General features: G+C 62.3%; 1 long non-coding RNA gene across 1 annotated transcript; it reads left to right on the top strand.

Annotated features, from left to right (window-relative positions):
* The first annotated feature begins 486 nt into the window (after nt 1-486).
* LOC125919701 (uncharacterized) lies at nt 487-5,071 on the top strand. Its single transcript, XR_007456869.1, has 2 exons — nt 487-799; nt 4,837-5,071. It is a non-coding gene; the product is annotated as an uncharacterized LOC125919701 (long non-coding RNA).
* Nucleotides 5,072-11,421: the final 6,350 nt, after the last annotated feature.

Genomic DNA, 11,421 nt, shown 5'->3' with positions numbered 1-11,421 from the left:
CGGGCGGCGGGCACGAGGTGAGCGGCGCCCCGGGCGGGCCGGGTGGGGGAGGGGCGCGCCGGGCGGGGGTCCGAGCGCCTCGCGGAGGGGGGCCGGGGGCGGGGCTCCTGGCGGGGGAGGGTTCGGGCGCGTGGGGGGGGGGGGGGGTCTTCGGCGCCCGGGCTCCCCGGGAGAAAGGGGGTGCGGGCGCCGGGGCCGGGGAGGGGTGGGCGCGCTGGGAGAGGAGCGTTCGGTGGCTCGGGGGGAAGGGGGGGGGGGTCCGGCGCGCTTTGGAAAAGGGGCCGGGGCCGCCCGGCGGAGAGTCCGGGGGCGGGAGCCGTGTGGGGTCGCCGGCGCCCTGGCGTTGGGGTCCGCGCCGGGGCCGTCCAAGGTCGGGGTCGCCGAGCCTTTGCAGAGGACCCGGCCCCGGCTCCGAGGAGCGGTCCGGAGCGCGTCGTGCCGGTACGCGGCAGTTGGGACCGGAACGCGCGTCCGAGGTGGGGACCGGCGTCCGAGGACCGAGTCCGGGAGCGCAGCGAGCCGGGAGCCCCGTGCGCGCCGGACAGAGTTCCGGAGGCACGCTGGGGCCCCGGCCGGTTCCGGGGGCCCCAGCCGGGCGGCGCGGGCCACCGGGAAGACCCCTCCAGGAGCGCGCCCCGGGCTCCCCGCCTACCGCGTGGCCCCAGTGGAGCCGCCGCCGCCGCTTCCCGGGGCCGAATCAATATTGATCCCGCGCCCGGGGCGGGGTGGCCCGGCGGCGGCCTCGGCAGCTCATTAACGCCAGCGGTTGCCATGGTAACGAGACCCCAAGCGTCTTCAGGTTATATTTATTCTAATTATTGTTATCATTATTAGTATTAGTATTGGTTAGCCCGGCGGAGGAAAAAAGAGAGGAGGAAGAAATGCCAGCGCGTCCTGGCGCCTCCAACTGTCCTCTCTTTGGAGAGAGCCGGCGTCGGCTGGTGGGCCCCGGGCCGGTGGGTCGGTGTGCGCGCCGCGGGTTCAGGGCCGCACCCCTGGGGCGATGGGGCCAGGGAAGGGGAGTTACATAATCTGCCGTGGGAATGTGTCTGTATGCCTCTTTGTGTCTACTCTGCCTCTCTCGGCCTCTCTGATCCCTTGGCTTAGTGACTGCTCCTGCCCAAGGAACCCGGGACCTGGATGGGAGGAGCAGAGAGTGCCTTTCGCCAGGAATCACAGCGGGTGGCCTCTATCTGGCCCTGGCTTCCCTGGCTGGGTGACCTTGAGCAAGGTGCTTGACCCCTCAGAGCCTCTGTTTCCCCATCTGTAAAGTGGCATGGCAGCCATTGCCACCTCTGTGAGGTCGCGCTGAGAAGGCCCTGGAAGTTCTGATCGGGTGCTGTTGGCTGTGTGACCCCAGGCAGCTAGCTGCCCCTCTCTGGGCCTCAGTGCCCTAGTCTGTAGATCGAGGACCCTGACCCCGGTGTGTCTAAGACAATCTTCGGTCACTGGTGTCCTGTGAATCTCATTCTGGGCCTTGACGGAAAGACTGTTGAGCCAGCAAGTTAGGCCCCACTCAGAGCCAGGCCGAGGGGGATTCCTCCGTCAGCCCTGCTTTCGTCACCTGTCCGATGGTCTGAATGTGACCAGGAAGCATGTGGGCCAGCGGGACGTCGGGACATTTTCACCGACGGGCAGAGTCTTCGGGAAATGGTTGGAAATGGCTTTCAAAACCAGAATCAGAATAACCCCGGGGCCCCTGGGGCCAGCTCAGGCCAGCCCCCACGCTGGTCACGGTTGTCCAGAATCGGAGGGTCCCCCCCAACCCTGAATCTGTGACTGCTCGGGGCAGGACACCTCCCTGCAGAGAATCCATCCCTCCAGGGAGGCTGTTTGCCTGTCCTGAGTGGGGGGTGAGTGCAGGGCAGGAGGTGGCCAGAAAGTTCCCTGTAGCCAGGTGGCCCCTGTACCTCGGGGCTCAAGGTGAAAGCCCCAGGTCGGGGGTCCTGCCAGGTTCTTTAACGTGGCTGTCACGCCGAGTTCCTCCGTGTCAGGTGCCTGGAAGGTACTGGGCTCCCGGGGAGGTCAGGAGAAGCAGTCTGGCTTGGAGCTGTGCGTGTGCGTGTGTGTGTGTGTGTGTGTGTGTGCGCCAGCATCATCTGCGGTGTGTGTGTGCCTCACACCCCCTCTCCCGGGTGGGGGCACGGCCAGGGCTGCTCAGACTTCTGCAGGGGGGGTAGGGGGGAGAAGGAGAGGAGGGGGGCCTGCCCCAGGGAGATGCCGAGAGCCACTCCCCGGTCCTGCTCTCCATCCGTCCATTCATTCCTTCCTTCACTTCTCGCACACAACCCAGCAAGCCCCCCCCCCCACCTCTGCCCTTGGCAGCTTTTGAGGAAACAGCCCCCGGACGAGCCAGTGGGGTTGGAGCCCTGCCTGGGGGAAGCCGAGGTGTGGGGGTGCAGGTGGGGAGGATCTACCCCCCGGGGGAGGGGGTGGCCCAAGGAGGGGTGCAGGGGGGCGGGGAGCCTTCCAGAAGGCAGGCCCCAATCAGCCAGACGGGAGGAGCAGAAGGTGTTCTGGGCAGAGACCCTCTGCGGGTTGAAGATGCAGATCAGGCAGGGGGAGCGGGGGGGGATGCTGCAGGACTAGAGAGACGCTTGGCAGATGGTGCAGCCCGAGCGGGCCTGGCGCCGGGGAGCTGGACGCCCCCCAGCCCCGGCCCGGGCGAGGGTTCAGAAGCAGGGGTGGGGCAGCGAGGAGGGGAGGATGGTTAGGTGGCCCGCGGGCGGGCGCCCAAGGTCGGGGCGGGCAGAGGGAAGGGCAGGTGGGGAAGATGAGACGGGTCTGGTGTCCAGCCCTCTGGGACGATCAATCGGCCAGACCCTCGACAGCCCTCCCGCTTCCGGCCACGCTGCGGGAGAGCAGTGCCTCCAGCCGCCTGCCCTTGGCTTCTGGGAGAGGGAGGGAGCCGGGGACACCAGACCTGGCCGCTTCAGCTGCCTGCCTACGATCCGCGGCTTCGGTGAGGGGGGCACAAGGTGGCACCTCCCCACAGCAGGACAGCATTTGGTAGCAAAAGCCAGGAAGCCTGCTAGGCGCCGGGTGCGGTGCTGAGCAAGCACCGGGCCCCGCGATTATGGATGCTGTCATACGACAGAACAGCAGTGACGGGTGACCCCGCCGGGATCACGCTCCTAACCAGGACACTGCGCTGCCTGGAGCCCAGCTCCTGTCTTGGGGCTGTCCTGCGGCTCCCCAGATGCTGTGCGGGTCTCTGGGGTCTCACCTCCTTCTGTTTGCTCTGCCCTGGACTGGTCCAAGAGCGGCCTGTCTCACGCTCCAGTGATAGGTATCACCTCCCTTCTTGGGAATGCTCTGCCTCTATTAACCCAGCCTCTGCTGGCTTGCGTCTCCCCAGCTGAGTCACACAACAGATCCGCACTGATCCTAGGATGAACTGAGAGCCCCAGCCCCAGCTCCCTCAAGAAGTGCCTTTTCCCAGCCCAGCGGCCCTTTCTAGAATTCACCAAAACAGCAGTCGACCTCTAAGAACAGGAGGGCCTTGTTTCCTACACACTCTTCTGTAGGGTGGTGTCCTGAGGCCTGGGCTGCGCCCTCCTGGGGACAGCAGGTGCTCCCAGCCCTGTTTGGTCTCACCCTGCACGGGGCGTCTCCTCCTTTTCTCTCCCCACCTCTTTTTCCTTCCTGACTCCCTGCCTCCGGCGGGCACATTCCTTGACCCCTTGTCTATGTGTGACCCCCCCCTCCCCCTGGGAAATGGAGGAGATCCCAAGGCCTCAGACCTGTCCCCAGGGAGTCCCTGCCAGAGATGAACCAGGGCTCGGATTGTTTGATGGCTGAGCGTCTAAACAGATCATTCGCCGGCTGGGACTGTGGCTGTCTTGACACCCCAGACCCTGTTAAAAGTACCCACCTCCCGTATCAGCTAGGCCCACCTGTGACAAGCCCCTCCCTCCTTTTCCCCTTGGCCGTGACCAGGTCAGAAATTTTCTGGAGAGCCTTCTCTGGGCCTCCTGATTTGGCCACTCACTGGTGACTCACTCGCCCCGTGAGCCTGTCTTCCCATTCAGCAATGCGGGACATGAGGGTTGTGGGGGGGGGGGCGGGGGCTGGGGGAGACATCCCAGTAGGGTCTTGGGTGTGGAAGCTCCCACTCTCCATAGCCTGAAGTTGGTGGGTCAGACAAAGATGGGGACCCCGGCATATGTGCTCGGTTAGAGGGAAGCCCCAGAGGCTGCTGCTGTGGGTCCTGAGAGGGACCTGGAAACTTGTCTGCCTATCCAGATACAGATGGGGACACTGAGGCCCGAGCTGGCCTGTGACATGCTCAAGGTCACGGTGAACAAGCATCCTTGAAGGCTGGGGGTGTTCAGGGATAGGATGGAGACTTGGTAGGGGTTTTCCAGAGGCTCCCCCCACCCTGCCTGGGATGCCCTGAGGCTGCCTGGGATGGGGGGGGGACCCGGAGGGGGCTGCGCACACCCTTAGATGGTAAATTTCACTCCAGTAAAAGGCTTCAGACCCCCCCCCCCCCCCCCCGCCCCCCTGGCCATCCCGGCGGAAAAGCAGGAGCCGAGATGCAGTGCTAATGCCTCCCATCCCAGATTTCTAGACGTCAACCATGAATGGAGCCTTTACTTCTCGTGTTTTCGGCCGCCTGCCCCCTCCCCCGACCGGGGCGTGTACTTCGATTACCGCCCATCTGTCCGCACGCACACGTACCTCAGCAGATGTGTGCAGGCTCGCCTCGAGAAATTAAGAAATAATGCATGAGTTTCCCAAATTACACCCATTTAACACTGAATTAAGTTCTGGAAGCTCTTAACAGAGCCCCGGGGGGGAAAAAAAAAATTTTTTTTTTTTTTTTTTTTTTAGTTCACACTTCCCTGGAAAATGAGACAAACCGTGATCTTTTAAAACCCAGCTACATAATCTGATTATTCCTCGCTGGCAAGCCTCAGAGAAGAGCCATGCATCGGGAAATTGGGCCGGGAAAGTTTGCCTCCTGCGCCAGATTCGAAGCTCCTCGGTGCATGATGGGCTCAGGATAAAGTGCCACTTTCTTAGATATTGGCACAAATTAAAAATAAAGGCAAAATCCCTCCCATAATCCAGTGTGAGAATTTCCTCCGCGGCTCCCTGAGCTGGTTAAGGAAACGATGGTGATTTGCTTTCACTTCGGGCTCCTTTTTCCTCTGCGGGGAGAATCTTGGGTGTGCAGCTGGATTTGTAGACGAACAGAAAATGCCTTTAGCTTTTGCTTTCCTTCCACATTTCCGGGGCACCTACCCTGTGTCCGGACACGGTGCCAGGCCCAGGAGGCAAGAGGCGATCAGACCAGGACCCTGCCCGGGTGGGTTTTGCAGTGTGTTTGTGGTGGGGGCGGGGGCAGGGGGGGGCAGAATAGAATAAAGCAGGCATCTGCAAGGTCCCACCCACCCTGCCTGATGGGGCAGGGAGGGCTCCCTGGAGGAGGTGACTTTTGGCTTGGGTCTTGAAGGGTGAGTAGGAGTGTGCCAGGCAGAGGAGGGCAGGGGGCATTTCAGGATAGAGGAGGAGCCTGAGGAAAATCCTGAAGCGGGTCTCACATTGGCTTGGGCTCCCAGTGGCATCTTCCGATTTTAACATTTGCAGGTTCCTTTATTACAAAGCCCTTTCATATCCATTATTTTCCAGCAGCCACAGGAAACCCCAAGGCCAACTTCTGGGTCTCCCTTTCCCTAAGGAGAACAGAGCCCAGAGGGGAATCGAGGCGTCCAGGGTCCTAGGCAGACAGGGCTCTGAAACTCAAGGTTCTGGATCCCGTGGGCTCGGGCTGGGGGGAGGGGGGTAGAGGGACAAGTATAAGCTGCTATATGGAACTTCAGTCGGAACCACAGACACTAATCCCAAAGTCTAGAAAGTTTCCTCTCTTTCCTTCTGAGCCCTGCTCCTCCTGGGCTGTAGCTCAGGCTGGGCTTCAGGACGTGGGTCCTGGCAAGATCTGCGGGCTCCGAGCCTCAGTCTCTACCTCCAGAAAATGGGGGAGGGCCCCCCTCTGCCCATTTGCAGGAAGCCGGGCATCACCACTGAGCCCCAGAGGCCCGGCCTTCAGCTCAGCGGGGGTCCAGCTTGTTCCTGAGGTCTTTGTCGTTTCACTTTTTCAGGGAGCAGGGCGGGAATGTGGCATCGTCTGGGGATGGCTTCCTGCAATCGAATCCCTGGGACCCCAAGTCCTCTGGGGAGTGGGCCCAGCCTCGGAGCCGAGGCCCGTTGTCAGGGCAACGGGCAGAGCTGGGGGGAGGCTCCTGGCACAGCTCCTCCACCCTGACAAGTTTCCCCTCTGCTTGTTCCGAACTCTGTGACCCGGGGCGAGTGCCGTGGCCCCTGGGCCTCTGTTTCCTCGTCTGCGAAACGGGTTACGGTGAGAAGCAGATAGGATTTGCAGAAGGTGCTTCGTGTGCACGGAGCGTGTGCTCATGAGCCCGCCAGCTCCCTGCTTTCTCGCTTTATCGCAACGAGCGGGAAGGTCACTGTTGCTGTCTGTATCGCTCCGGCCCTTCCTGAAGCAGCCAGGCAGGGACCGCACCTGATCGTCCCTGAACCTCCAGAGCGGGGGACTCCGTGGCGGTGGTTGTTGACCGAATGAACAAACGTATCGAGGGGGCCATTAGACCACAGAGCCCGGCAGCACGGGGGCCAGCCCCGGTCCCCCCTCCTGCGTTCACAGCCCAGCCCCAGCGTCCGGCTGCTTGTTTCACTCCTGGCCTCAGTTTCCTCCTTTGCAAAAGAAGGCGGATAACGTTGGTAGTGATAAGTTACAGGGGTGCTTTTGAGGGTTCCAGGTAAGAATCCTGACATCGTGGGCTCCTGGGCAAGTTACGGTGACAACCATTGTTTACGGCCCCAGAACTCTGGAGGGACCGTCGGGGCTCAAACCCCAGTTACGTCACCTCTCTGGGCCTCAGCGCCCTCGTCTAGGAAATGGGGATAGCGGCCCCCTCACAAGGTTCTTTCAAGAGTTAAATGAGTAAATGCAAGGAGCGTGCTTGGCGTTGAGCCTGACCCCTAGTAAGTGCTCAGGAAATGGTACCGTCATTGTCACCACTGTCGTGTTTAATAACCGAAGCATCCAGGAGGCACAGAGCAGTGGAGTTTCTCTCTGTCCTCGAAGGATGGAGACCACGTCTCTCCCGATTTAGCTCTGTACACAGCTCCTAGCCCAGGTGTGCCCGGACAGGACGGACAAGGTGGAGGGGCGGGCCGGCAGGGGGATGGACGGGTGAGTGGGTGGATGGATGGAGAGACGGACGGACAGAGGGAGGAAGGAACGACAGCTCTCAGGAAGCATCACAGGCCAAGGATCAGGGCAGTGGGGAGGGGACTTCCTTTTGAGGGCCGCGAGCCATGAGATAGAACGGGCTTTGCAGCCATCTCCCGGGCAAACATCTGTTGTCCCCGTTCCACGGGACCAGGGGTGGTGGCCCAAGTCTGGGGGCCCAGGCCGCTTGGTGCCCCCGGCAGTTTGGTTCTGAGCCGGACGGAGTCGAGTTCCGACCGTGGCCGCCTCCCGTCGGGCGCGCCTCTGAACCTCTGTCTCGTCCTGCGTGATTCGGGAGGGGCGCTCGCTTCCTCGGGGGGGGGGGGGTGGCGATGCACAGAGGCAGCGTGTCTGAGTGTAGTTTGTAATCTGGGAAGCTGCGCGGGAAGTCGGAGGAGGTGTTTGGACTCCATACGGTGGGGGACAGGTTGCACGGGAGGCTTTGCAACAGGGTGGCACGTTGCAGGCAGAGATCTGGAGCACCAGCCTGTGAGCCGCCCGGGTCCCTCCCCAGGAGGCCCGAAGCACGGGGTCGGGGAAGGGGCAGGCGGGAGCTCAGAGCCCCGGGTCCCTCCCCAGGAGGCCCGAAGCACGGGGTCGGGGAAGGGGCAGGCGGGAGGGCAGAGCCAGCCTGAGCCAGGCCTGCCCGTCCCGGGGTTGGGAGGGTTGCCTCCCACGCGGGTGGGGGCCCTGAGGGGCCGGGCAGAGTGCTCCGGAAACAAGCCCTTCTCGTGTTTCCACTGGTCTGTCGCCATCACCCAGCTCCTTCTCTTTGGGGGGACAGATGCAGGGTAGCGAGATCCTGGGGAGGAGGTGAGGTCTGGGAGGGGCTGCATTGGCTTTGCCCAGCATCATCTGGACCTCGAGGTCAAGGGCAGTGGCACCTTTACTCTCTAGAACCTGGTTTGCGCTGTCATCTGTGGCCTCCTTGGAAGGGGCCGGGTGTCAGACAGGAGCGCGCAAGCCGTTTGTTTGGGTGCACGTTGCCCGGTTATTCACTCCGGAAGTTGTGCCTGGAGCTCGCCGTCTGGGCACAGTTGCCTGTTCCGCCCCGGGTCGGGGTCCTGCATGAGGGACAGAGCAAGTGTCGGTGAGGACAGCGGTTGGAGGAGCATGCTGCCTGGAGAAAGGGGGCGGAGCAGCAAGGAGGTCTTCCCGGAGGAGGTGGCACCCCAGGAGGCAGAGTATGGGATGACCGGGTCAAGGGGCAAGGGGTAGAGGGACATCGAGGCAGAAGGGACGACGCATATGGAGCCCAAGAAAAGGAGTTTGCAAGCTTTCCGCGCCTGGGCGTGGCTGACCGTGGCATCGGTGGAAAGGCAGTAGCATTCGCCAGTGGCCTGGCCTCCAAGGCAGTGGCCTGACTCTGGCAAGTTAAGGAGTGTTTGCCCTGCTGCTGGCTCAACAGGGATAATGCTGGCCCTTCACGGTTGCTTAGGTTGTGGCTCAGCCCAGCACCCAGGGTACTTTTCCTGACGGGCAGGGGAGAGGAAGGCGGGTGGCGGCTTCCAGCTCTACCCAGGCTTTCGGGCTCCCGAGTGGCCCCACTCCCTGCAGAGCCCCTCGAGTCCAGTCCTTCCCGGAGGAGCAAAGCCTTCTCTTCCGGGGACAGGACGTTTCCGGGGAGTCCTGGGCATGAGCGCCACCAGAGAGCACAGACCCCCCCCCCCCAGCCCCGGGGGAGCCCCCGCCTCCAGCCAGATCGCCAGGAGAGGGCTAGGGCGCGGCAGAATTCTGGGCAGGACCGAGGAAAGATTAGGAGACTTTTCTCCTGAAATTCAAACAATTGGACAATCTGTTCTGGATCGATTTAGAAGCAGTGAAGTGGGAAAAAAAAAATCAGAAAATATAGTGTGAAAGCTATTTTCTGTCTCTCTCAGTCGGGAAGGGGGGTGAGCAGTTTATTTGTGGACTGTCCGAGGCCGGGGCCGGGGCCTCTTGCCTCCTTGCCACCCGTCCCCCCACCGCCTGCCGCCTCCCGCTCCGTGCCCAGTGCAGGGCTGGGCAACCAGGGTCTCAGAGGGGCACGGGCCCTGGCCCCGGCCTCCACCGGGGGGGGCCGTCAGTCCGCAGGGGCCTCAGGCGTGGGCGTCGCCAAGGTGGGCGCCCGGAGCTCGCCCCCTCCTGTGCCAGGCCCCAGGTAGGGAGGCATGCAGAGCCCCCCTCTCCGCTCCAGACGGAGGCATCCACGTGCCAAGGACAGGTGTCTGTCTAGTTCAGTTCTGCATCCTCAGGGCTGGAGTCCGGAGTGGCACCTACTATGTGCTCACTGAAAGCTTCCTGCCCGCGAGATGGACGGGAGGGAGGCAGGAGCGAAACTGGGGGTTTGAATGGAGCGACCTGCTCACGGTCCCATGTCTGGTAGCAGAGGTGAGGGCACTGGAACCAGATCTGTCTCCCCAGTACCTGGATGTTCCCCGTCCCCCCATCCCTGAGGCCAGCAGCTAGGTCCGGGACACCCAGGGGGCCTCCCACCCACCACCCCTTCCTTTCCCAGGCGTGGCCTAGCCTACACCCCCTGACACACCAAACGTGGATTCATTTTTCACAGCTTGAGCCAAATGCTGACTGTTTTAAAAGAGGCTTGTTCCGGGGCGCCTGGGTGGCTCTGTCGGTGAAGCGGCCGACTTCGGCTCAGGTCAGGATCTCACGGTCGGTGGGTTCGAGCCCCGCGTCGGGCTCTGTGCTGACAGCTCGGAGCCTAGAACCTGTGTCAGATTCTGTGTCCCTCTCTCTCTGCCCCTCCCCTGCTAACACTCTGTCTCTCTCAAAAATAAACAAAAGTAAAAAAAAAGTAGCCCATTCAGTGTGAGGCCAGAGCAGCACAGAGGGGAGGGCCGGGAGCACAGATTCTCCCAGCTTCCCAGTCTGATTGTCCCCCAGGAGAATGGCCCCCGGGGGCCGTGGTGAGCTGAGTTCTGGGGATGAAGGAGTTCAGTCAGGGGCCAGATCTGCCGGGAAGTCCTGAGTGTGGGCGGAGGGCCGGGACTCCAGCATCCGGTGGGAAATGGGACCAGCTGATTCCAAAAATGGTCTCTCCTCTGCTTTCCCCCAGGCCTCAGGAGAGGGGGAATTTCTCTGCGGTTTCATTTCAGGAAAGCGGCAGCTCCCTCCCTCCCCATTGCCCAAGGCCAACAGCCAGAGGCCCAGAAAGAACCTTGACTTGGAAACCAGACCAGCTGGATGCCAGTAGCTCAGCGCCCCCCGTGACCTTGGGCAGGTGACACACAATCTCAGTTTTCTCATCTGCAAACTGGGAACAGAAGCCCCGCCTCCTTTTTAAAGATTAAAGGAGGCGGCCTTTGTCAAATGCTGTCCCAAGGCTGGATACGCAGTAGGTGCTCAAGAAATAGTCTCTTTCTCCCGTTTCCCCTGTACAGAAGGCCAGTGGTTACATACAGGCTAACTCTTGCTTGGGTTCTGCCTCCACAGCCTGGATCCCCTGGGCTCTTGTCCAAGGAGGGGCCCCCCGACTGACCGTGGGGCGTGGGGAGGGGATGCCGCGGCCCAGACAGCCGTGTGAGCCCCAAGTGTAGACGCCCCCTCCCTCCGCCGTGCCGCGGATGGGAGCGTTGTGGCAGGTGTGGCCAGTTTGACACTGTGGAGGGAGCCCCGTGCCAAGAATCTAGAAACCTGGGTACCAGTCCCAGGTCTGCTTCTAATAAGCTATGTGACCCCCCTCCCGCCGCCCCCCCCCCAGAAATGACAGCCCCTGGGAGGCCTCTCGTGTCCACCTGAGGCTAATCATCCCCCCTTGGAGCGCTTCTCAGGGTCACGTGCGACCACCTCACCTAGGAGAACATGTAACTGCTCTAAGCAAACCTCCACGAAGGATGGGCAGGGAAGGGGAGCCCTGTTTCCTGGCCACCGACTGACCACCCGGCAGGGCCCTGGGTTCACGTATACGATCTCATTTAATCCTCACCCCACCCCCACGAGCCGGGATTAGCACCCCCCTTCGCAGGGAAGGGGGAGGCACAGACAGGCTAAGGGGTCCCAGGGCAGCCGTGCGCCCTCCCTCAGGCCAGCCCGCACCCCTGTCCTCTCTCTGGCCACCCTCTGCCAGGCTCGGGCCCGGCACCTGCCGCCTCGTGGAATTCTGCCCTCCCCGGCCCAGCCCTGGCCGGGCTTCCTGCTGGTGGAGCTCTTTCATGAATGCT

This window comes from Panthera uncia, chromosome B4, assembly GCF_023721935.1.
Source record: "Panthera uncia isolate 11264 chromosome B4, Puncia_PCG_1.0, whole genome shotgun sequence".
Taxonomy (NCBI): domain Eukaryota; kingdom Metazoa; phylum Chordata; class Mammalia; order Carnivora; family Felidae; genus Panthera; species Panthera uncia.
Note: the sequence above shows the minus strand (reverse complement) of the source record. Positions and strands in the feature narration are given on the sequence as shown.